Below are 26,289 nucleotides of genomic sequence, written 5' to 3'. Positions count from 1 at the left end.
GCAGAAAATGCATTTTTCGCTGCGTTTTTTGTCTGCTGTCATCAATCACCGCGGGCAAAAAACGCGGCAAGATAGTGTGGGCAGGTCAAAATCTGCCTCAAAATTTGGTGCGCAGTTCCAGGCTGGTGCGCATGCGCGGGAGTTTGCGGGTGTGCGCGATCGGTCGCACAGGCGGCAGTGTTTGACGACCCCCATGCTACCCAGGGGGGGTATTATGGGTACTGATGTGAGAGGCCCGGCCAAACCTAATTGAAAGGGGGGCCCGCAGCTCACGACATTCTTTTGGTGAAAAAAACAAGCCCCATTGCAGGGGCCTGTTTTTTTTCTACCAAAGGCAAGTCGCGGCAGTTGCCGGGCCCCCCTTTCAATTAGGTTTTACCGGGCCTCTCACATCAGTACCCATAATACCCCCCCTGATGGCGGCCCTGGGTACCATAATATAGTGCTGGACGGAGTACCGTTAACAGGCGGTGCCACGGTAGGGGGGCCCAGAAAATTTAGCTGTAGGGGGCCCTGAAATTCCTGATGGCGGCCCTGTATTCAAGGTGAACTTAGATTAATATAGATCTGATGTATCAAAGACAAATACTTGAACTGGTAACACACAATATGAATGAATTTGGATTTATAAAGACTCATTATCATTAGAGTCACTTTTAGAAATAATAAGGATAAAGCTAATATATATGAAGGGCATGGTCAATGTGGATTGAAATTGTGGTTGGCTAGACAGTTTAGTGAAGTAAGAGCTGAGACAAGGACCAACTGGGTCTAAAGAGGACGAGAAGTCTCCTGCAGCAAGCTGACAATACTCCACTGATAGATTTTTGCATTGCTACTCAGCTTCTAAGCCAATTGGACTTGTCCTAATGGTGGTGCCTCGCATACAACCCCCTAGACCCCATGACATCCTCAGTAATTACATCATTGGGTTTGCATTTATCAATGGGTAAATCTAGGTTCTTCAGTGTCTGACAGGTGAAGCCTCATTGTAAAAAGAATGTGAACCTTTGTAATATAGTACACTATTTACTCTATATTTACCCTTTTAACCCCTTAAGGACCGGGCCAATATTGCCCTTGAGGACCGAACAATTTTTTTCATATTTCCCGCTTTGCTTCCCGGCGCTCATAACTTTTTCATTTTTTGTCGGACGTAGCTGTATGAGACTTTTTTTCTGTGGAACGAATTGTACTTTATGTTGGTACAATTTTTTGGTACATTTACATTATCGTTTGATTTATTTCAATTTTAGTTTGAGCAAAAATGTAGAAAAAAAGCAGTTCTGATGCAGTTTTCCTTTTGTTTTTTTACACCATATACCGATCATCATAAATAATGTTATACATTTATTGTACAGGTTCTTACAGACGTGGTGATACCAATTATGCATATATTATTTCATGTTTTGGGACTTATTTTGAAAAGTTTATTTATTGTAAAAAAAATAGTATTTCTTTGTGTTTTTTTACAATACTTTTTTCTTTATTAACTTTACTTCTTTTTTTTAATCCCATAGAGGGATTTTTAATTTTGATTTTTTAACTTTAATGTACTGGCATATATCTATATACCAGTACATTAGCCTGATGTAGCAGCCTGTGGGGATCTAAGCGGGTGGTCCTTGAAGACAAGCCAGGGGCTGATGTGCCTTGAAGACACACCAGGGGCAGGCGGTCAATCTTCGAAGGCAAGCCAGGTGTGGGTGATCCTTGAAGACAAGCCAGAGGAGGTGAATAAATGTCTTTTTATATCTGGTCTAATTTAGCGGGATTATCTGGGGTGGTCCATGCCAGGGAGGTCCATGTTGAGGTGGCTCCATTCAAAAGTGTGGCATGGGGCCCCACACTCTCTAAATAAAGCCCTGCAATGCAGTTCATGGTGGACTATTCTAGGGCCGGCCTTAGGTTGGATGGAGCCTTGTGCGGGACTTTCTATTGCTGCCCTACACAAATAAAAAATTAACCACATATATAGACGCGCACATACGGGAACATATATACTGTACATATATAAATAAATATTTAGACATACAGGCAAATACATATACACAAGTAGACATAGGTAAATATATAGACCTAAAGACACACATACATATATATATATATATATATATATATATATATATATATATATATATATATATGTACATATATATATACACACACACTACCGTTCAAAAGTTCGGGGTCACCCAGACAATTTTGTGTTTTCCATGAAAACTCACACTTATATTTATCAAATGAGTTGCAAAATGACTACAAAATATAGTCAAGACATTGACAAGGTTAGAAATAATGAATTTTATTTCAAATAATAATTTTCTCCTTCAAACTTTGCTTTCATCAAAGAATGCTCCATTTGCAGCAATTACAGCATTGCAGACCTTTGGCATTCTAGCTGTTAATTTGCTGAGGTAATCGGGAGAAATTTCACCCCATGCTTCCAGGAGCCCCTCCCACAAGTTGGATTGGCTTGATGGGCACTTCTTGCGTACCATACAGTCAAGCTGCTCCCACAACAGCTCTATGGGGTTGAGATCTGGTGACTGCGCTGGCCACTCCATTACAGATAGAATACCAGCTGCCTGCTTCTTCCCTAAATAGTTCTTGCATAATTTGGAGGTGTGCTTTGGGTCATTGTCCTGTTGTAGGATGAAATTGGCTCCAATCAAGCGCTGTCCACAGGGTATGGCATGGCGCTGCAAAATGGAGTGATAGCCTTCCTTATTCAAAATCCCTTTTACCTTGTACAAATCTCCCACTTTACCAGCACCAAAGCAACCCCAGACCATCACATTACCTCCACCATTCTTGACAGATGGCTTCAGGCACTCTTCCAGCATCTATTCCGTTGTTCTGCGTCTCACAAATGTTCTTCTGTGTGATCCAAACACCTCAAACTTTGATTCATCTGTCCATAACACTTTTTTCCAATCTTCCTCTGTCCAATGTCTGTTTGCTTTTGCCCATATTAATCTTTTCCTTTTATTAGCCAGTCTCAAATATGGCTTTTTTTTTGCCACTCTGCCCTGAAGGCCAGCATCCTGGAGTCGCCTCTTCACTGTAGACGTTGACACTGGCGTTTTGCGGGTACTATTTAATGAAGCTGCCAGTTGAGGACCTGTGAGGCGTCTATTTCTCAAACTAGAGACTCTAATGTACTTGTCTTGTTGCTCAGTTGTGCAGCGGGGCCTCCCACTTCTCTTTCTACTCTGGTTAGAGCCTGTTTGTGCTGTCCTCTGAAGGGAGTAGTACACACCGTTGTAGGAAATCTTCAGTTTCTTGGCAATTTCTCGCATGGAATAGCCTTCATTTCTAAGAACAAGAATAGACTGTCGAGTTTCACATGAAAGCTCTCTTTTTCTAGCCATTTGGAGAGTTTAATCGAACCCACAAATGTAATGCTCCAGATTCTCAACTAGCTCAAAGGAAGGTCAGTTTTATAGCTAAACTGTTTATAGCGGTGCTAACATAATTGCACAAGGGTTTTCAAGTGTTTTCTAATCATCCATTAGCCTTCTAACACAGTTAGCAAACACAATGTACCATTAGAACACTGGAGTGATGGTTGCTGGAAATGGGCCTCTATATACCTATGTAGATATTGCATTAAAAACCGGACGTTTGCAGCTAGAATAGTCATTTACCACATTAACAATGTATAGAGTGTATTTCTGATTAATTTAATGTTATCTTGATTGAAAAAAACTGTGCGTTTCTTTCAAAAATAAGGAAATTTCTAAGTGACCCTAAACTTTTGAACGGTAGTGTGTGTGTGTATATATATATATATATATATATACACACACACACACACACGAGGCACTTTACATATACACATACACAGGCACATATATACACATACTGGTACATACAAATACATAAAAGAACATGTATAGACATACAGGCATATATATATATATATATATATATATATATATCATATTCCAAAAAATAGGAGGCAGCACTTCCTTTTCAGTGAAAATTAGATACATTAATTCACCACCATGTGCAACATTTTAACCCTACTCAATGGGGCCTTTCTCAAGCAACAAAGGCTTGGGAAAGGCCCCATTGAGTAGGGCTGAAATGTCCCATGTGGTGGTGAATAAATGTATCTCATTTTCACTAAAAAGGAAGTGCTGCCCCATATTTTTTGGAATATTGTCATGTATCTTGGGACACAGTGCTGCTTTTTTACCAATTTTTGTATATGTACAGTATGTATATACACACACAGGCACATATACACATGCACAGATACACATATACATACACACACACACACAGACTCATATATACCCACACAGGCACAGATTTACACAGTACAGATATGAAGTAGTGTTGCCTGCAGTCCTATGTAAGACCACAGATATCACACGCTGATAACTATACCCACAAAGGCCGGGGTGGGATTCCAATATTTAACAACATGCTCTCTGTTTTGCGGCCAAAGACATATGTTCCGGACTGGGGAGGGGGGGGGGGCTATTCGCGGTGTATCGCACCATGAAAAATTATTCTACATAAAGAAATCCCCTGTCCAGAATGTTTGATTAGGATTTCACATTTTGTATATAAGCGTACATACCTACGTAACTACCCACACTCATTACATTAAACTCGCTCATTATGTATAGACGTATATGCACACATTCAATATCCTAAGCGTGCTCAGCCCATTTAGTTAGGCTGTGCACTGTGAGAAGGGGCGGAGGACAGCTCAGCGTGCACAGTAAGCGGCAGCAACTCTCCTGGCTAATGCACAGATATGGTACCAAGCTCAATACAGAACCAGAACAAATTTCAGTACATAAACACAGCACCAGAACCAAGCTCAGTACATATAGACAGCACCAGAACTAAGCGCAGTACATATGTACAGCACCAGAACAAAGCTCAGTACATATGTACAGCACCAGAACAAAGCTCAGTACATAAATACAATACCAGATCCAAGCTTAGTACATAAATACAACACCAGAACCAAGCTCAGTACATACATATAGCACCAGAGAAATGCTCAGTACTTAAAACAATACCAGAACCAAGCTCAGTACATATATATACAGCACCAGAACAAAGCTCAGTACATAAATACAACACCAGAACAAAGCACAGTACATATATATATATATATATATATATATATATATATATATATATATATATATATATATTCTTTTTCATCTGGTCTAGACCTCTATGATGATGCCTCCTGGCCAAAAGCCATTTCTGCTGAGTTTGCAGCTCAGATGTGTTCGGAAGCCCACTTTTCCAACATTTCCGCACATATAAACGTAGATAAAATTCTCATGGTGGCACACTCTATGCCCCTGAATATAATAGTGCTACACATTGTGCCCCTGAATATAATAGTACCATATACTGTGGCCCTGAATATAATAGTACCATACACTGTTCCCATGATTAAAATTGTGTCAAACACTGCAAAGTAATGGACCACACACACACACACACACACACACACAATGTCCCCTGTAGAATATAGAGCCCCTTATAGATGGCTCCCCTCTGAGAACCCCCATGTAGATAGTGCCCCCATAGAGTCCCCTGTAGATAGTGCCCCCTGTAGCATCTCTGGTTGATAGGGTCCTCTATAGAGTCTCCTGTACATAGTCACAAACACAGAAAAATATACAATTACACAGAGACATATATACACATACAGACACATATATAGACACACAGGCACATAGGCACACATATACATATATGCACATATACTGGAACATATACACACAAATACTGGAACATATACACATATACACACAGTAACATATGTACACAGATACATATGCACACAGAGAATTATAGAAACATATAGGAACTTACCATCTCCTCTTGCTGCACAGGCTCAGAGGTTTCTTGCAGGGGTGGGCTGTGGGGGGATACTTCCTCCTCTCCTTTTGCGGACTCTTCTTCCTCTGTGTGATTGTAATGTCCGTGGCTGCGGGCTGTCAGCTCCGTTCTCCCCCTAACAGCTGCAGCCACGAGTCAACATGCGCTGGCCCCAGCCTCCTCCTCAGGAGAAGCCAGCGCTCACGTCTACTCACCACAGCTGGATCCCGTAGGGTGCGCGCGCACGCTCGTGCCCGCTCGTTCGTGAACTTTGACCCGTGAGTACTCTGGACTATAAGAGGGGTCCAGCCCCCTAGTTCAATGCCTGAGCTTTGTTGTGTATTCCTAGTCTGTCTTGCATATGGCCCCCTAGTGTTTCCTTGCTCCCAGTGTTCCTGTTCCTGTATCCTATAACATGTATCCTGATCTAGTGCCATGCTGCATTGTATAACACACCTGTCCTGCTTCACCACACCTGACGTCCACCTGCTGCCAAGTTCCTGCCAGGCCTGCCTTGCTACTGTCCGAGCTGCCACAGGTACCCTATATGAACTATAGACTTTGACATGCGTCCTGTTGGCCAGCTGCCTTACCGCCGAGACGGTACGGCCCAGTGGGTCCACAGACCCTTCGTGACAGTGTGTAACGAGGAGCAGGGGATATAGAGATCAAACGACCTGCCCATTGGCGACCCATAGATGCAGGGAGGCTGCAACGCACCCTGTGCACTTGCACAGGTTGCATGCCCTTAAGGCCGGCTCTCATAATACCCATCAGCTTAGCTTAGTTTTACTAAGGCATTCTTATAATACATAAAGGTAATTTAATGTGGAATGTCCGGTGACACATTTTCTTTCATTTTGATATAATAGTCGCCCAGAAATCAATTATTTGTATAACACGTAAAGTGTTAGTAATAATAGAGAGGGACGCCCTCTTTCCTGACACCGGTGGGAGTCCAGCAGCAAGACTGTTTGTTTGACATGTTAATATTTGATTTACCCAATGAGAGAAGCCATCTTATATGAGCTGCAGCAATATCAGCTGTAAAGATTTTCTTTACAGCAGGCACCCAACCCTGAGTAAGAACACGACTCATTAAACTCTATGTGAGAGTGTTGCGTGCACTCTTTGTGACATGTGCATTAGTCACTGTGCAGAGAGGGGGAGGAGGGAGAAGGAGCTGAGCTGTTACCATCACCAGGTCCTTCTCCAGGTTTATGTGTTTACTTGGGTGATAGTGACAGTGGGTGTTCTTATGCCTCAACTTCTTTCATCTTCTCAGTATATAGTACAAAAAAAATCTCCCCAGTGACATTCTTGTCACGGCTTTTACTATTTTAAGATGTTTATAGAAAAAAATGTTTTATTGCAATTGTTTTGGGGGTCATTATTTTTTAGTAACCAATCTAAAATAAAATCTAACTTGTACTTTTCATCTTTTTTTCCCCATGTGTGATATACTGGCATATAAAGTTATATATATATATATATATCAGTAGATTATGCTTGTAAAGAAGAATATTGAGGTTTTTAGTCAGATAAAATCCTCTCATAGGATATATATATATATATATATATATATATATATATATATATATATATAAAATCTTTTTTTTTTATAGTGCAGTCTGTGGATCTAATGTAGATTCTGACTATTCGTAATATTTTCCTATATGTATTCTATGGCTTATAATAGATCTTGCCCATTGCCTCTATGAAATGAGCAAAACCTAATATATATTTAGGCCACAGCACACTTAAATGTTATTTTCTACTTTTCTTAAAGGCACTGTGCAAATGGACATACTGTAGTTTCTTTTTTGTCTCTGACACATAATATCTATCTGTCACGCAGCTGGTGTATGAAAAGGAACCAATGTTTATGCCTTTATTTAGCACTGACTCAGGTGGAGTGAAAACCATTATATCAAAACCACCCATCAGGAGGTGAAAGTAATAGAGTGTATTAATGCCATGTTCTGTGCTCAATTGGGAAGGAAAAATATATTAAAATCAAGTTCTTTTGTGGAATACGAGAGGGATGAAAAGCTTTCAGGTGAAATTAACTAGCAGCCCAAAATGGTAACCCACATCAACAGAGACTTGTTAAAGGCATTTTAATGCTGTTGTGTGACATGTTGATGGCAAGAACATCGAGAGAAAGAAAAGCAACAAGGGAGGATCGGTAAATACTGACACATGCAATTTACTGGAGACAAGTTGGGGCCAATTTGTCCAGAGTTGTTTTTTATTCTTTTCTGGAGCTACAAGTAATTACTGTGTTTTACTGTCTGAATTCCTCACAATATATCATCAGTTTTCTTTGGCATTTTCCTCACTGTTTCAGAAAATGAGTTAAGCCAAGTCCTTGGCAGGTATTGAGAGCCAAGAAGTACAAAACGTGAGGTCCACGATTATAGGTTCACCAACTAATTTTTCCTTCTGGTCCACTAAATTTGAAGAATAATTATGCTGTGTAGTATATTTATTACATTATATGTAATGGAGAGGGAGCAGGTACTGTTGTAGCAGCATTAAGTTTGTCAGTTATATTTTTCTATTGTGCATCTTAATAACTCACCAAGTTAAGATAATGCAGTAGATTTCTGTTCAGCCATGTAAAAAGCCGACATAGAGTTGTGCCAAATCAACTTTGCTACATCTGTATAGTATGTTAGTTTAAATGATGTGACATGAATGAATATCATACAATATATGGACAGGGGTGGATTGGGTGTACAGGGAGAAATCCCAGTGCGCCGTTCGAGCCATAATGTCAGAGGGCCTATGCGATGGGGCAGTTCTTCCTGGTTCTCCCGAACCAGTTGCTAAAAGGACAGCCGGTTCGCAGAACCAGGGAGAAGAGGGATGATGATCCGGTCCTACCTGAACTTAATTGTATCTGCGTCCTTAGGACGCGGATACAATTGAGCAGTCTTACTGGCGCTGGCGGGAGCAAGGGAGCCAAAGGTTCCTTGAACCACCAAATGTTGCTTTGTCAATGTTGCTTGTGTAGCTCCATCGGAGTAGGACAGGCCAGAAGAGACCAGGCCTGCATCGCTGGAGGTTGCTGTGGGAACAGGGACAGGTTAGTATACAGTGATTATTTGATTTAAAGGCATTGTGTATGACACTATCTACATCTACAGGGGACACAGTGTGTGTGGCACTATCTACAAATACAGGAGGTACAGTATGTGTGGCACTATCCACATATACAGGGACATTGTGCCCCCTGTAGATAATGCCACATGCACTATGCCCCCTCAGATAGTGCCACATACACTGTGTTCCTGTAGATTGTGCCACATACACTGTGCCCCCTGTAGATACTGCAACATACACTGTGCATCTGTAGATAGTACAACACACACTGTGACCCCTGTAGATGTAGACAGTGTAACACACAATGCCTTTAAAAAAAAACAAAAAAACACCATATACTCACCTATCCTTGTTCCCACGCTGTCCTCCATCAATGCAGGTCTGGTCTCTTCTGTCCAGGCCTGCTCTGGAAGAGCTATGCAGGTGGTGGGGCAGGGAGACTATGGCTCCCTTGCTCCTGCCAGCACCCGTTAGACTGCTCAATTGTATATGCGTCCTAAGGATGGGGGTACAATTGAGTTCAGGAAGGAGTGGATTGGTATCCCTCTTCTACCTCTTGCCATTTTAACAACCGGTTCAGGAGAACCAGGAAGAACCAGCTGCATCCCATGGGCCTCCTGACGTTATGGCCCACCGGGATATTTTCACTGGTGCTGTATTTATGTACTGAGCTTGGTTCTGGTACTGTATTTATGTACTAAACTTTGTTCTGGTACTGTATATATGTACTGACCTTGGTTGTGTTACTTCATATATGTACTGAGCTTAGTTCTGGTACTGTATATATGTACTGAGCTAGGTGCTGGTGCTGTATTTATGTACTGAGCTTTGTTCTGATGCTGTAATAGGCAATGAGCTTTGTTCTGGTACTGTATATATGTACTGAGCTTGGTTCTGGTACTGTATACATGTACTGAGCTTTGTTCTGGTGCTTTGTTTATGTACTAAGCTTGGTTCTGATGCTGTAATAGGTAATGAGCTTGGTTCAGGTACTGTATATATGCACTGAGCTTTGTTCTGGTCCGGTATTTATGTACTGAGCTTTGCTTTAGTGCTGTATTTATGTACTGAGATTTGTTTTAGTATTGTATATATGTACAGTGGTCTCTCAAGTTACAATGATCTCAGGTTACAATATTTTCAACATACAATGGTCTTTCCTTGGCCATTGTTACTTGAAACCACCAGCCAATCAGCATGGGCATTAAACTGGTAAAACACCTGTTATAATGCAGTGCATGCCCTGATTGTCTGTTTAGTAGCGCTTCTCTACAGTACAGTACTACATGTCCTGTACTTCTCATTACCTGCGCCAGAATGAGTTGCTCCTTTGGACAGCAGGTGAGGACGGCTCCATGTTATATTTCTGGTACACTGTGTATTGTATAGGCTTCTGAAGAAGCTCCTGTCCTCATTGTAGAAAGTGATTTACAGCCGCCAGCAGCTACAGTATTTCTGACTTTTATATGTGAGAACTTGCTGTATTAGTTATCTGCTAAATCATCCTTTTTTTCTTCACTGTGGTTGACATTTTGGGGGATTTGGAACTAATTCCTAGTTTTCCATAGAGTTATGGTCTCAAGATACAATATTTTCAACTTTCAATCGTCGCCGCGGAACCAATTGATATTGTAACTTGAAGGACCACTGTACTTACAATGCATGCTTTACTTTGTATTTTTGTGCTTATCTGTCTTCAATTCACCTTTTTTATCATTTTGGGTGGACATTTTTGGAGATTCGGAACCAATTAATAGTTTTCCATAGGGTTATGGTTTCCACATACAATGGTTTTAACATACAATGGTCGTCCTGGAACCAATTAATATTGTATGTTGAGGGACCACTGTACTGAGCTTTGTTCTGGTACTGTATGCATGTACTGAGCTTGGTTCTGGTACTGTATTTATGTACTGAGCTTTGTTCTGGTGCTGTATATATGTACTGAGCTTAGTTCTGGTGCTATCTATATGTACTGAGCTTGGTTCTGGTGCTGTATTTATGTACTGAGATTTGTTCTGGTTCTGTATTTATGTATTGAGCTTGGTTCTAGTGCTGTATTTATGTACTGAATTATCTACTGATCTTGGTTCTCTTGCTGTATTGATGTACAGAGCTTAGTTGGTGTGGGAACCCAGCCTAATGGTATGCTAACCCGGCCTACTTGTGTTTGCCCCACCTTGAGGCACTAAATCAAATAGAGAAAGTGCCTGGGACTGTATGTGATAGGGGGAAAGAAGGGGGGAAAAGTGCGGGAAAAATCAGGAGCAGGGATTGGTGGGACAAGGGGATAGAGGAGGGGTTAGGAGCAGATAAATAGTTGAGGTCAAGGGCAGTTCACCATCTTACCTGCTGGAGCTGCAAACGTCAGACGTCTGGTCCTGTGAGAGATCTTCCTCTGCGGTCCAGGGCGTTTTCCGGAGTGCAGATGGCGGATGAGCTGATGAGGCAGGTGGCACATCGGGTTGCCACGGAGGGTACAAGCTGGCTGGAGGTGTTCCTGGCAGGGAATCGCAGGCAGGAGGTGTTACCTGCGGCGGTCGTCGGTGTCAGCAGCGGTGGAGTCCCGTCGGCGTCAGCAGTTAGAGGTAGGCCGCGCTGGGTTTCTCGGCCTCCTCCTCGTTTGAGCCCCAGTCCACCTTCAGCCACCCAGAGGCAGGCCGGCACCGTTCATCTCTTCAGGAGCGGGACGGAGGCGCCGTCACCTGCTCTCCCCTTCACCCGGTCCCGACGTCGTGCCACCCACAGTTCTCCCCATCCGGGCTGCAGGCAGTGCAAGGCCGCAAGCAGCCGCAGAAGCCGTTATTAGTGCACCGCTGGTTCTTCTTCCCGGCCCGACAGCTTTCTCCCTCTCACAGCAGGCCGTGGTTGAGAGGGGAGCTGGAGGGGGCAGTCTCAGGAGAGCAGAGACGCAGGCCTCAGGCACCAGCAGGTTAGGTGTGCAGTTGCTGCCACCTGCTGGTGGTTCTGGAAATGACGCAGAGCTGGGGAGAGAGCTGGTGAGTGGCCTGTGGTTACCAGGCACTGTGAATGAGAGGAGTTCGCTGGGTGGATTGTCGTGCGGTAGCAGTGATCTGTTGCCGTGCGGGCAGTCTGCGGAGCAACGTGATTTGACAGTTTCTCTTTCGGAGTTTTCTCTTCCAGGTGCGGTGTCGGCGAGACACAGACGGCGAAGGAGACGCATGGGAGAGGACATTGTCGTGGTGGTCACGGGCGTCCACGCCATCAGGTTGAGAGACGTCGCCGTTCCCGGAGTAGGAGTGTGTCTTCCAGTACAGCATCTTCTTCGCCGTCCCAGTCGTCGTCGGGAGCCAGTACACCCAGCCGCACGGGAAGGAGATACACGAGGAGTCGTCGTCGGGAGCACAGGGATCGTCATTCGTCTTCGCTGGTTCCAGTTCCTGAAGTCGCCTCAGCCTGTCCACCTGGTGGGGATCTGTCTGTGGTTCCGGTGTCTGTGAGAGTTGATGCACCCTCGGAAGTGACGAGGACGCCCTTCTCCGGTGAGTCTCCATGTGGGAACGCATGGCTACCTAAGGGTGATTTATCTGCTATTGATTTAGTTTCTGCATTAAAAAGCTTGTTGGATGGTTTGTGTACAAAAGGCGGAGCTTCAGTTCCGTTGGTTTCGCCAGGGGGGGCTCAGCCTCCACCTGAGCGGGCGGCCAGTATGTCTGGCTTGACATTCCGTGATTTGTTGTTTTGTGGTGTTGCTCCTTTAGGTACTCACCTGTCGGCCGAGATCAAGGACAACATATGGGCACATGACTTTTGGATGTTTGGTCCTTGGTGTCGGTCGATCATGTGACGATAGATAAGGAGCGTGTTTTCGAAAGAGGTTCGGAGAAAAAGGTAAAAGTTGCGAAAACTTTTGGCAATTGGCTCCAGGGTTTTTCTACCTTGGCTCATGTCATTTGTCAACGTTTTCTGGAAAAAGGGGCCGAACTGTTTGTGTATGTAGACACTATATTCAGTGCCCACAAATTGCACGGAGGTGCAGATTGGTGGAGATATGACGAGGAATTTCGCCGTCGGTTGGCTTTGACGCCTGACATTGGTTGGGCGTCAAAGGCGACGGATGTGTGGTTACAGTTAATTTTGGCTCAAAAGCAGGCTCGGCCCTTTCAGGCAGGAGCCGCAGTTTCGGGTTCAGCACCCGGTATTGCGGCGCAGCGCCCAACAGGAGCATGTCTCTACAATGAGGGACATTGCAGGTTCTATTCTTCCTGCAAGTTTCGTCATGAGTGCTCCATCTGCGGGGGTGCCCATTCCGCGCTTCGCTGTTTCCGACGGGCAAAACAACCTTCCAAGGTGGGTCCTGCCGGTGCAGCGGAGAACTCCGGTGAGCGCTCTCGCGATGGAGCCGTGGCTCGCCAGGTATCCCAAGAGACAGGAAGCAAACCTGTTAGGTCGGGGCTTCAGTGAAGGTTTTTTCATTCCGCATGTTTTTTCTTCGCTTTTGATGTCAGATAATTTAAAATCGGTGAAAGAAAACATGTGTTTGGCACGGGAAAAAGTGCTGAATGAAGTGTCTTTAGGCAGGATGGCGGGCCCCTTTGGGGAGCCACCTTATACGAATTTATGGGTTTCTCCTCTTGGCTTGGTCCCCAAAAAGGAACCGGGGAAGTTTAGGTTGATTCATCACCTTTCCTTCCCTCGTGGGGATTCGGTCAACGATGGGATCTCCAGAGATGAGGCTGCAGTGTCTTACACGTCTTTTGATGTGGCTGTGCGGTTGGTACGGGAGGCAGGCGTAGGTGCCTTGCTTGCTAAATCGGACATAGAGTCAGCTTTTCGTTTGTTGCCTGTGGATCCTGCCTGTTTCCATTTGTTAGGATGTCGTTTAGATGAGCAGTTTTTTGTAGACATGTGTTTGCCTATGGGTTGTGCCATCTCATGTTACTATTTTGAAGTTTTTGGTTCCTTTCTGGAATGGACAGTTCGTTTCAAGACAGGTATTTCTTCAGCCATTCATTATTTAGACGACTTTTTATTTGTAGGTCCAAGTGATCCTGGAATATGTGGTTATTTGCTGAAAACCTTTCGAGTTTTAATGTCTGAACTTGGTGTCCCGATAGCGGAGGACAAGACGGTTGGTACGGCCACGATTTTGTCGTTTCTGGGTATTGAAATTGATACGCAAGAGATGGTTTTCAAATTACCTGACGACAAGCTTGCGCGTTTGCTTTCTACCATTGACGAATTTGTTTTATCAAAAAAGGTTACCCTGAAGCATCTTCAGTCACTGTTAGGGTTGCTGGTTTTTGCTTGCAGGATCGTTCCCATGGGTCGCGTTTTCTCTAGACGCCTATCATTGGCGACTAGGGGTATATCGCGGTCACATCATTTCATTCGTGTCACTGGGCAAATGAAAGATGATTTGCGTGTGTGGCAGACTTTTTTGCGATCTTTTAATGGTAGGGCGATTTGTCAGTCTGAGGAGGTTTCCAGTTTTGAGTTACAGCTGTTCACAGATGCTGCTGGCAGTGTCGGTTTTGGTGCGGTTTTTGGAGCGGAGTGGTGTTTTGCACGTTGGCCTGTGGGCTGGAGTAGTATGGGTCTGACATTGAATTTGACACTTTTAGAACTCTTTCCCATTGTGGTTGCAGTAGAATTGTGGGGTTCAAAGATGTTGAATAGTCGCATACGTTTTTGGACGGACAATATGGCAATGGTGCAGGCTGTTAACAATTTGTCTTCTGGATCATTGCCGGTTTTGGCGTTACTTAGGCATCTAGTTCTACGTTGCATGCAATGGAACATTTGGTTTCGGGCCACACATGTGCCGTGTGTTGAGAATAAAATCGCAGATGCCTTATCTCGTTTGCAGATGGGGGTCTTTCGGGAGCTTCACCCGGGAGCACGGCTGGAAGGGGAGGGTTGCCCGGATCACTTATGGGCCCTGATCGAGGGGAACTTGCCCGGCTAGTTCAAGGTTCTGTGGTACCAGGTACATGGTGGAGCCATAATAAGTCTTGGGCGGAGTGGTTGGAATTATCTGGCGGGGTTTTTCCTACAAATGATGAGCAGCATTATGAGGTTACGTTGGAGTATTTGTCTCGGATGCGTACTAATGGTTCTTCGGTGTACGCGGTTTCAAAAGGTTTGACTGGTATTGCGTTTATGTTGAAGTTGTGGGGTTGTACTGATGTGACTAAAATGTTTGTTATTAGACAGGCATTGAAGGGGTGGAAGAAGGAGCATATTGTGAAGGATGCTAGGAGGCCCATTACGTATGCTTTATTACTAAGGATTCTGACGGTTGTTCCGGTAGTTTGCTTTGATCCTTATGAGTCTGTTTTGCTGCATACTGCTTTTTCTTTGGCCTTTTTCGCAGCATTGCGGGTGAGCGAATTGGTGTCACCGAGTGCAAAGCGGTTTGGGGGTCTTCTGTTTGCGGATGTTTTATTGGAGGAAAAAGTGTTTCGAGTATGTGTGAGACGGTCCAAGACTGATCAGATGGGCGTTGGTGTTTGGTTGTGTGTGAATTCATTGGGTGGTGAATTCTGTCCAGTTAGTTTGGTGCGTGAGTTTTTGTCTTTTCGAGCTGATGGGGTTCCTTTCTTGATATAATCTAATTCTTTGCCGCTTAATTTATTTCAATTTGGAGCTGTTCTTAAGTCTTGTTTGGAGCATTTGGGAGTTGATCCTTCTGAGTTTGGGACTCATTCGTTTAGAAAAGGGGCAGCCACGGAGGCTAATGCTTTAGGTATGGGGGAGGAAGATATTAAACGTCTGGGTAGGTGGAGTTCAACTTGTTATAGGTCCTATGTGCGTCCGGATCTGGTGTTGTTTTGATTCTTTCCTTGTCATTTCAGTACATCGGCCGCAAGTATGGATAATTGGCCATTCTTTTATTTTCTGGGCAGCTCGTCGGGCTGAGTATCGGCCTTTAGGCCTCAGTCTTGGGGTGTCATCGGCCGAGGTGCACTGGAAAGGTATCAGAGGGCTGAGGTGGGTTCAGCTGTTGCCGTTAATAGTTGAAGTTAGTCGGGAATGCCGCGGTCCAATTGTGCTCGTTATACATGTTGGGGGAAATGATTTGGGGAATGTGAAATTGTCTGAGTTGTTGTCCCTTATCAAGGCTGATTTGGGTCATTTCAAACAACTTTTTTCTGATGGTGTGATTGTTTGGTCCGAGGTGATTGCACAAACTCATTGGCGAGGAGCTAGAAGTGCTGTGGCCATCGAGCGGTCAAGACGGCTGTTGAATGTTCGTATTTCCAGGTTTGTTCGTTCCATTGGGGGGGTAGCAATTCGTCATTTGATGTTGGAAGGTGACAATGGGGACTTATTGTTATCTGACGGCGTTCATTTAAATGACATTGGGATCGACATCATGCTGTCGGCTCTGCAAGATGGAGTGGAGGCTGGTTTGGCATTGTATGGTAGGGGTGGTCGGAGTACCGCGAAGGTGTTCGCGGTATCCTCCTTGGCGGAGATAGGCTCTGAAGAGTAAAATCCGGAGAAGAACCTACATGCGCGCCGCTTCACAGTGGGCAGCATCACAGGAGATGTGAATAAATTAAGTGGTTACTTCAGGGCCATGTGATACAAAAATGTTTGGTTGTGTTAAATAAAGCTGTGGCCATTCCCACATTCTCCAAGAAACAGGTTTCGTTGCTTTATTTGTTTATTAAATTGGGTAATGATGCATCTGCGACACTTAATATGGGGAAAACATTAGTACATGCAGTCTACAACATGAGGCCACTTTAAGTTCCAAAACTAACCATGTATATGGTTTATATAGCAGATATACTGAGTGATCAAGATGCACTGTAAGGAAAGCCTGTGTGGCGGGTGATAGCTTCAAGGCAAACAACCACTTCACCTGTATCACAACTACATGAATGGAAGCAGCACTCCAAGAATATTTTCAAATAAAAATGTATTCACAGCAGCTCAAAACCATAAAAAGCAAGCTGGAGTATACAGACCAGACACTCCAAGTTTGGGAGAGAAACCTCAACAAGTGTTTCAAACGTCACTTTTTCCTGGGGCTCTCTCACATAGCCCCCAGTCTTCCTCATGTATGTATATTGTTGATGCTATGGTTGCACATATGTAACTAACAGTGAGGTAGATTTTCTTTGCACTACTAGCACTTTATTTATATAGCTATGGTGTGATTGTTCAGTATAGGATCTTCGATCGGGACTCATGGGTATTGTACAATGATATATTGTTTTACTAATAGTGGTTTTACCATGTATGTTACTGAACATGAATAAAATATGTATTTATTGATTACATTTCTGTGCATTAGTTCTTTTTTTTTTTGGTCTTTATACGTCTATTAGGCCAAACAGTTTGCATGTCAGTTCTACACTGACAGGCAATAATGCTTTGGAATACTATGGAATTTTAAACCATATAAGTAATAAAGGGATCACGTCTTCTAGTCCCTTAGTGGGACAAAAAGAAAAGTTACATTTGTCAACTTGATTAAATATTAGATGTGTGTAGCTCATAGCTTATTTCCCCCCTATGTTAGGTGATATTTTAGATAAAGCAGCAGGTACAGAAGGGTTGCCCCAGCACCTCTACTCTTTTTGTCCTCCTAGACTTTTTGTTCCTCCCAGAAAATGGATCCCAAGAGGAATGTCACGCCCATGGCCATGGGCCGTCAGGCTCACTCACCTCCTGACGGCCGCAGCCATGAATCTGCGAGCGCTGGCCCAGCCTCCTCCTCAGGAGACGCCAGCACTCACTTCCGCTTACCTCGGCCAGGTCCCATAGGGTGCGCGCACACACTCGTGCCTGCTCTTAAAGGGCCAGCGTGCACACCTGAGTTAAAGTCTAAATTAGCCCATGAGCACCCTGGACTATAAGAGGGGCCCAGCCCCTTCCTGCCTTGCCTGTTTGTTGTTGTCTTACCTTAAGTTTGTCTAAGCAAATGGTCTCCTAGTGTTTCCCAGTTCCCAGTGTTTCCCGTTCCTGCTACCTGTAACCTGTGTTCCATGCTATCCTGGTCAAGTGCCGTGTTGAGCTGTAGGCTTGCTGTGGTGTATACCATGCCTGGCGCCTGCGCCTGCCTGCTGCCTAGTCCCAGCCGAGCCTGTCTTACAACTGTCCGAGCTACCACAGGTACACTATACAAACTATAGACTGTGACCTGTGTCCTGCCATACCATCAAGGCGGTACGGTCTAGTGGGTCCACGTTCCAAACGTGACAAGAAATAAACCTTCTTTTTTCACCTTAGCCTATTATCAATGCAAATGCTTGGATGTTAAACATAATTTAAGATTAAACTTGATTTTGATTCCTCTCAAAAAGTTCCTCATTTTAAAAGAACAGTTATCTAACAAATGATGGCTTATATATATATATATATATATATATATATATATATATATATATATATGTATATATATATATATATATATGTAAAAAAGTACTACTGATAGAAATCTTGTATCCCAAAAAGAAGAGGGCAGGAGATTATTTTCCCAACTGCTTACTACAATTTATACATTTCAGAATCACTATCTAAAGTACAAAAATAAACAGTGTAAAGTGGAGACTATCAACAGTGAATTTTTCCAATATTGCTTCATAGTGGTCATTGACATCGAAAATCATATCCCTATTTATCAAGTCCATAAAATTGATTTGAGACTGTACATTAGGTGATAGTTTATGGATTTGTGGGTCAATTATCATTTTGAGCCCTCTTATTTGGAATTTCAATGACACTCCAAATCTTTACAAAGATAACAGCAGAAATAGCAGCACACACTTGAGAAATTCACATCCTGTTTATTCCATATCTGGATGACTTCCTGGTGGTAGGAGAGTCCATGCAGAGTCATATGGACATTATCTGTATGATTCTCTCATATCTAGGTTGGCAGATAGAAAAAAAGATTCTGTTTCATTCCTGCAAGTTTCCAGATTTTCCTGGGAATAATATTGGGCTCAGTAAAGTATAGTTTCAATTGTTTGGGGACAGGTGGTGCTTGTTACACTATGTTAAGATACCTAGTTATAAATCCAATAATACAGAAGGTTTAAGGGCTTATTTATCTTAGGCAATAGTAAGTTAATGGACCAGATTTGATACTGATGGTCATCTCATCTCTGGAATTGGGCTTTACTTCCGACTTTGGAAGAAAGGTACTGCATTAGCTTCTCCAAAATTGTTCTCATCTCGTATACCTCTACTGGTGCAGTCACAGGTAAGTGGAAACATAGAAATGTCTCTAACTGGATGTCTTCCACTCCCTAGTGTATATAGCCTGTATTTACCATTCTGTTTATTCATTAATATACATGTAACATGTGATCACCATTAGAATGAGTATTTCCTATATCAACTCCTGAGTAGCTTATGACAGCACTGCTAAGGTATCATATTATCATATATTGATGCAGTTGTAGTATAGTATTACCTGTGCTAAAATGCTCCATTGTTATAGCCAGCTTAGGCCTAAACGAGGACAGTGCAGGATTTCCAGAAACTGAACTGAGTTTTCAGTTTTTCTGTAGGGAATTAGAATTTAAAGACGACGGATAAATTTGACATTGAAACATTTTTAGTGGTTACATTGAGTTAAAAAAAAAAGTTGCACTAAGTTTCAGGCTGCAATCTTCATTCCTTCAATCATTTTCAGATGTGTCCCTCCCAGTTATACATGCTGGATGTAAGCTCTCTTTTTCCATGATACTGCTGCCTTCTCTAGCTCTCATGTATCAGCACAGCTTTATTCCTGTAATGCTTTCTCCTTCTACAGCCCATAATGTAACACCTCTCCCTTGCGCTGACAGAAACTAATGATGGTGGAGTACGTGTTTTTTCCCTCCCTCCCTCCCCTGTATTTCACTGCATCCCTCTGTGACTTTTTCTCCCTATCTACACTCAGCACAGATACAGTCTGGGTGCTCTGCCCTTCCTGAAAACCCACTGAAACGGCAGGACAAATAGCTTTGTACAGGAGTTACACAGACTCTACAGCAGCAAAATGACAGGACATTTTTAAGACTGAGTAGGAAGTTGCCTAATTTTAAATTTAGAAAGCAAATAAACGATAAAAAAAAAAGTTCAGTGCGAAGGTGTCCATAGCTTTTAATGCTTTCTCTAACCAATTTTTTTTCTGAGAAAAATAATTTAGCTCTGTGTAGAACTGTATCCAGTGCACAATATACATCATTGTACTGTTCTATTTAACAAACATCTTACTATTGTACTTTTCATAAATATATGGTAAACATTTTTGACATCTCAAAAAGTCAAGTGAACAAAGTGAAGTTATTTCAAGGTAATTTGCAACTTTACACGGATTTAACTTTTTTCTTATAGTTGTCCTGAAAATGCCATTATATGTATTTATTTTGAGAAAAACTGTTTTTTTGTGATGTCAATAGAATAGAAACATGACTTAGAGGTATAATTCCAGGAGAACTGCAATTTTGTATTTACTGTATTGAAAAGTGGTCTAAAAAGTAATGGCCCTGCGCTCACACACAACATGAAATCCTGAGATACTAATTCTAAAACAAGTGTCTTTCTTGACTATCAGCAAGAAGCGGATTCAGTTGCCAATGCAATGGACTTAACAGTTCATCTGCTATGGTGTTTTGTCACAAAAGCTTTTAGCAATTTTCCAAGAGGCATTATCAAGAATAAAAGACATCAGGAGTATGTGCTAAAAAGAAATTAGTAGCATATGCTGCCCTCCTACGCAACATCAGAAGCTTAGATATTTGTTCACAGAGCCACAATTAGACTATTATACGGAGACTGTATTCATACTCGCCTATTCAACAAGTAATTGCACATTTTTTCAGAAGCTAAATCCCTTCTACAGTCAACTTTGTAGGAGTTGGTCATGTCTGGTACAGCCTTGCCCAGTGGATTGTCCTGTGCCCGGAGTTCAGTGGTATAGTTTGAAGATGTCATCTTTATCAGAAACTTGAGCTACTGTCCCTATATTGCTGGGTAAACATCAAAGTTCTTTAAAGAGGATCTGTCACTAGTTTAGTAATGCCCAATCTCCTAGCTAGTCTAATACGTGCTGTCACACTGATAATTCTAGTGAAAATTGTGTCCCAAAACTTTAATTATTTTAAAAGTTATGAGCTTTTTTCTAAATATGTAAATGAACCTAAACTACACAAGTGGGTGTCAACAGCAGCGATTCTCCTGAGGTGGAGCCACCTCACAGCCTCTGACACTGTCCTATCAGCATGAAGCTGCTTCACACAGTGTGACAGACTGAGGCTATACTACAAGTGGGTGTCACCAGCAGCGATTCTCCTGAGGTGGAGCCACCTCACAGCCTCTGACACTGTCCTATCAGCATGAAGCTGCTTCACACAGCGTAAGGGCTCATTCAGACGAGCATGATTCTCGTCCGTGAAATAACGCACAGCACACTGACCCATTGATTTCAATGTGGCTAGTCACACATGCGTGAGTTTTCACGCATTGAGTGTCCATTGTGTGAAACTCACCATGTCCTATAAGAGTGTGTTTTCACGCACCTAGTCACCCATTGAAGTGAATGGGTGCGTGAAAATCACGGAGCGCACACGGACGCAAATCTGTGTGCTCTCCATGTTTCACACATTAATTACATTGAACTAAAAAAGTGTTTGCAAGTGCGTGAAAAACGCATGCCACACACAAAGCAAACAAATGCAAAAACGCAACGCAGACGGACAGATTTACACGTGTTTTTACCTGCGTAAATCTGTCACGCTCGTGTGAATGTAGCCTAAGAGACTAAAGCTGGAGGAAAGGGGGATCACCTCAAACAGTCATGTCTCTGGCTGTGGACCACCTAGAACAGTGGTTTATTTGAAAGAAGAGATTTTAATTTTTCATATGACACCAGGATCGCAGTTCTAGCTGTGACACAACCGGAGATATCACCAGTTGAAAACACAGTCGGGAATGGAAGCTGTGTACTATGTACGGTATATGATCACGCTGTGTTGCTGGGCAAGGAAGGGGAGAAGCTGTATGCTGATTGGACAGTCATACAGAAAACATTACACCGCCCAGAGTGAAAAGAGTCACCTCCCATTTGGCTATTAGAGCCACATTAGCATAATTGGAATAATGCTCATAACTTTGCAAATAATAAAAGTTTTTGTACAAAAAAATACACTGTAGTTATCAGCATCATAGCGCCTTTTATATTAGTTAGGAGATAGGGAATCCAGAAACTGGTAACAGATTCCCTTTAAAAATGTGTTTTAAGAGGCCTGTAAAATTTGCATTTGGTGCCACAGCGGCTGAATTTGGAATGAATTCAACCTTTTTTAACATATACCATGTCCCAATTCGCCTCTGAACAGAGACTTCAGGGCAAAATGTGAACAAATGATCTGACATAATCAGAATCATCACATCTTTATTGTCTATTCCTTGGAATGTATATAACACCATGGGTGAGACAGGTTCACTATGAACAGGTCGCAGATGAACTGTATGGCTGGATGGTACAATAAAGTTTGTCAAATTTGGCACTGCTGTCTTTTGTCCACTGTGACACTCTCCAAATGAGCTAGGGAACTTGTCAATCTCATTGGGGACAAGGACTGATGTGAGTGATGACTCTCTGTTTGTGCTATATAATCAATGGGAAATCACAGATCATACATCATGGAAAAAACCATATTTAATTCTGCTGTGATAAACTCAGCACTGCTACATTTATTATAAGTCCACGAGTTGTCCTCTTCTATTGTTGTTGAGAATTTTATTCATTTTATTCAGCTTTTTCTTAGTTATCGTTTTCGGTGAGTGACAACCAATGTGGCCACCATCAGATCTCCTGTAGAATTTGTCACCCAAGTCTTCTAGTCCTGAATGGCAAATCTGTAAATATATGTGTTGTTACATCACCTGCTCTGTAATGTTGTATAACTCAGCTCTGCTAGGTCTCTGAATAAAGAAATAAATCGTACATTGTATTAGAGAGATAGATCGGCCATTTGCCATTTAATCCAAAGCATCTCAAGGTAGTTCTTAAAAGATAGTTAGAATCTCATATTGATGTTAACCCTTTAAGTTGGTACATCAGACGAACGAGACACTGCACCTTTTGATTACAGAACATTGTTATATGTTGTTTTTATCTGTATTTTGGCAATGGTGGGATTCAATTTTCAGAGAAAAAATATGTCTAGATATATAGATGAAGCAGAACATACTTGTCATGTGTCAGCATCAGTAAGAAGGGTTGTCAAGTTTAGAAAACCCATTTTTATATACACGGTTAGAGAATTCAGAGTTAATAATGGAGATGGGGATCCTCTGCTCAGAATCCTTTTCTCTTGGCCAGAGTGAAGAGCAGTTACAAAGAGCGTCTCCCACTTTGGAGGACCTGTCCTGTCCTGCATTACACAGAAAACACATTGTTTTGAATAGCACTGTATAATCTAAATATTCCTTGTGGTGGCGCTGCTGGGAAATTGAGCACTTACTGCCAGGTTTCCCCATAGAAAGCAGCTGAATGCTGGGGGGCAAGTATGTATTGACCAAAGTGGACAACCTCTTTAACATAGCCTCAGCTGAATATGTTGGATAGTAGGTTATAATTTGCTAATTTTAATGGCTTACATTCATAGATCTTAGTTTGGGACAATAAATACACAAATTTACTCCTACAATGGAAATAAATAATAAAATATAATCTATAAAAATGACTATAGTTCAAGATGAGACTGCAAGGCCCATGTAGAAACATTTAATGGTCATCACATACTATACAATAATGAAAAAGTAAAAATAATAAAAATATTTTAAAAGGTATTCCAACTTAAGCTAATTTGATATTGCTACCTCTAAGGGTGTGTTCACACGTTATCATCAATTTACGCTTTTTTTTTTTACAGAACAGCACTATTTGGATGCTATGTCGCAAAAATGGTAGCAAAAAACACAATTTCACCATTAAATGTGAACGCACGCTTATACAGTATCCACTTGTTTGTTCTACTTGCTTATGTTTAATTCTTGTCAGCTGCTGTAGCTATCCAACACTTTGTAGCAAGTCACTGTTTGTCCACACAATTATGCAGGTATTAGTCTAGCAATTTCTCATGAATGGGTTACTATATGAATGATGTTGCATTCATCACCACTATCATCTAAGGGCACTTACAATATCCATTCAACACACAGCCACCTGATTCACCTATTTTGGGGCATTCATCTGCTCCTTCTTCTTGCTGAAATCCATATACCACTATGGCATGCCACCACTTATTACTTAGGTCTGCATAGCTAGGTGACAACCCACATGGCTGCTTTTGTGTAGCTACAATAGGAGTTGTCATCATGAACAGAGAAAGCTGTTTAAAGGGATATTCCCAGAATAAAAAATTATCACCGTTCCTGTGGATCCCCACCGATTGTGAGAACAGGGGTCCTGAACACCTGTTCCTCCTAATTACTCGACCACAGTGAGACGGGCATTTAATAGAGCGGCATTCATTCATGTGCGCTGCCGCTCCATTCAAAGACTATGGGAATGATGGAAACAGATGAGTGCAACGCTCAGCTGTTTCTGTCATTCTCATAGACATTGAAAGTAGCGGCGGGCACATGCTCGACCCCTGCTCCTTTTAAGTTCCTCCTTACTGCGGGGGGCTGAAGTGAGGAGAATCTGGCGGTTCAGTACTCGTAATTGGTGGAGGTCCCAGCGATCAGAAAATTGTCACCTGCCCATTTATTTCACTTTGTTAGGCCACTTTCACGCGGCAGTATTTTCATCAGTATTTCGCTTGAGTATTTGGAATCCAAAACAAGGAGTGGAACCTACACAGAGAAAAGTATAAGGGTATGACCAGACGTGGCGGAATTGCTCTGGAATTCCGCTGCGGACAGTCCGCTGCGGAAATCCGCAGCGTACACGTTTCTCCATTGCTTTCCACAGCTTTTTAGTGAAGTTAGTTTACACGTTGCGGAAAACTCCACTGCGGACCATAGGCTGCGGTGCGGAATTTGGTGTCCGCAGCATACACTGGTTGTTGCGGACGTGTAGCGGACTCATTGCGGTATTTCTCCATTGACTTCAATGGAGAGTCAAAATTCTGCAATGAAGTCCGCAGATGTTATGTGTGTTGCGTAGCGTATTTGTTTTACGAACATGACATTTCTTCATTCTGGCTGGACTTTCTATGTATTTCTAGGTCTACAGCCAGACTGAGGCCCCATGCACACTAACGTAAAAACGCCTGTAATAACGGGCCGTTATTACGGCACGGGCAGGCCCATAGAAGTCAATGGGGCTCCCGTAATTACGGGTGACTACGTGTGTGCACCCGTAATTACGGGAGCGTTGCTAGGCGACGTCAGTAAATAGTCACTGTCCAGGGTGCTGAAAGAGTTAAGCGATCGGCAGTAACTGTTTCAGCACCCTGGACAGAAACTACCGATCACAATATAGATCAACCTGTAAAAAAAATAGAAGTTCCTACTTACCGAGAACTCCCTGCTTCTTACTCCAGTCCGGCCTCCCGGGATGACGTTTTAGTCCAAGTGACGGCTGCAGCCAATCACAGGCTGCAACGGTCACATGGACTGCCGCGTCATCCAGGGAGGTCGGGCTGGATGTTGAAAGAGGGACGCGTCACCAAGACAACGGCCGGGTAAGTATGAATTTCTTTTCCTTTTACTAGGGAAAGGGCTGTCCCTTCTCACCTTCCTGCACTGATAGAGAAAAGGGAAAGTACTCTTCCCCTCAATACGCAACGGCTAGTCCGCATCAATTTAATGCCCATTTTAGGCAGAGCCGCAACAGAATCTGCAACGCAGATTATGTGCGGCATTGATGCGGACAGTGGCGGAAGAAATACGTCATGTCTGGTCAAGCCCTAATGGAAAGATTTATACGGATGTAAGCCATCTTTATCTTGACTCTGATAACTTGCTGCACCGTGATATCACCCAAAAATAGCCATTGGAAAATTCAAGATGAAGGATCATGCCACTGTGTATGTAATGCATTAAAAGTCAAGATAAGGAAGGCTACATCTGTACTTCTTCCAAACAAATTTAGCCATCTTTATATTGACTTTTAACCCCTTCCCGTCGTAAACAACTTTCAGATTTTCATTGTTTGTTTTTTCTTCCCCACATTCCAGAAGCCATAACGTCTTTATTTTTCCGTCGATATAGTACTATGAGGGCTTGATTTTTGTGGGACGAGTTGGAGTTTTTTGTAGCACCATTTATTTTGCTGTATAATGTACTAGGAAACGGGAAAAAAATGATTTGTGGGGTAAAAAATTAAAAAAACAGTGATTCCTCCATGGTTTTTTGCGCGCCGTTTTTACGGAATTCACTGTGCAATTAAAA

The sequence above is a fragment of the Rhinoderma darwinii genome, chromosome 3 (genome assembly GCF_050947455.1).
Source record: "Rhinoderma darwinii isolate aRhiDar2 chromosome 3, aRhiDar2.hap1, whole genome shotgun sequence".
Classification (NCBI taxonomy): Eukaryota; Metazoa; Chordata; class Amphibia; order Anura; family Rhinodermatidae; genus Rhinoderma; species Rhinoderma darwinii.
Note: the sequence above shows the minus strand (reverse complement) of the source record.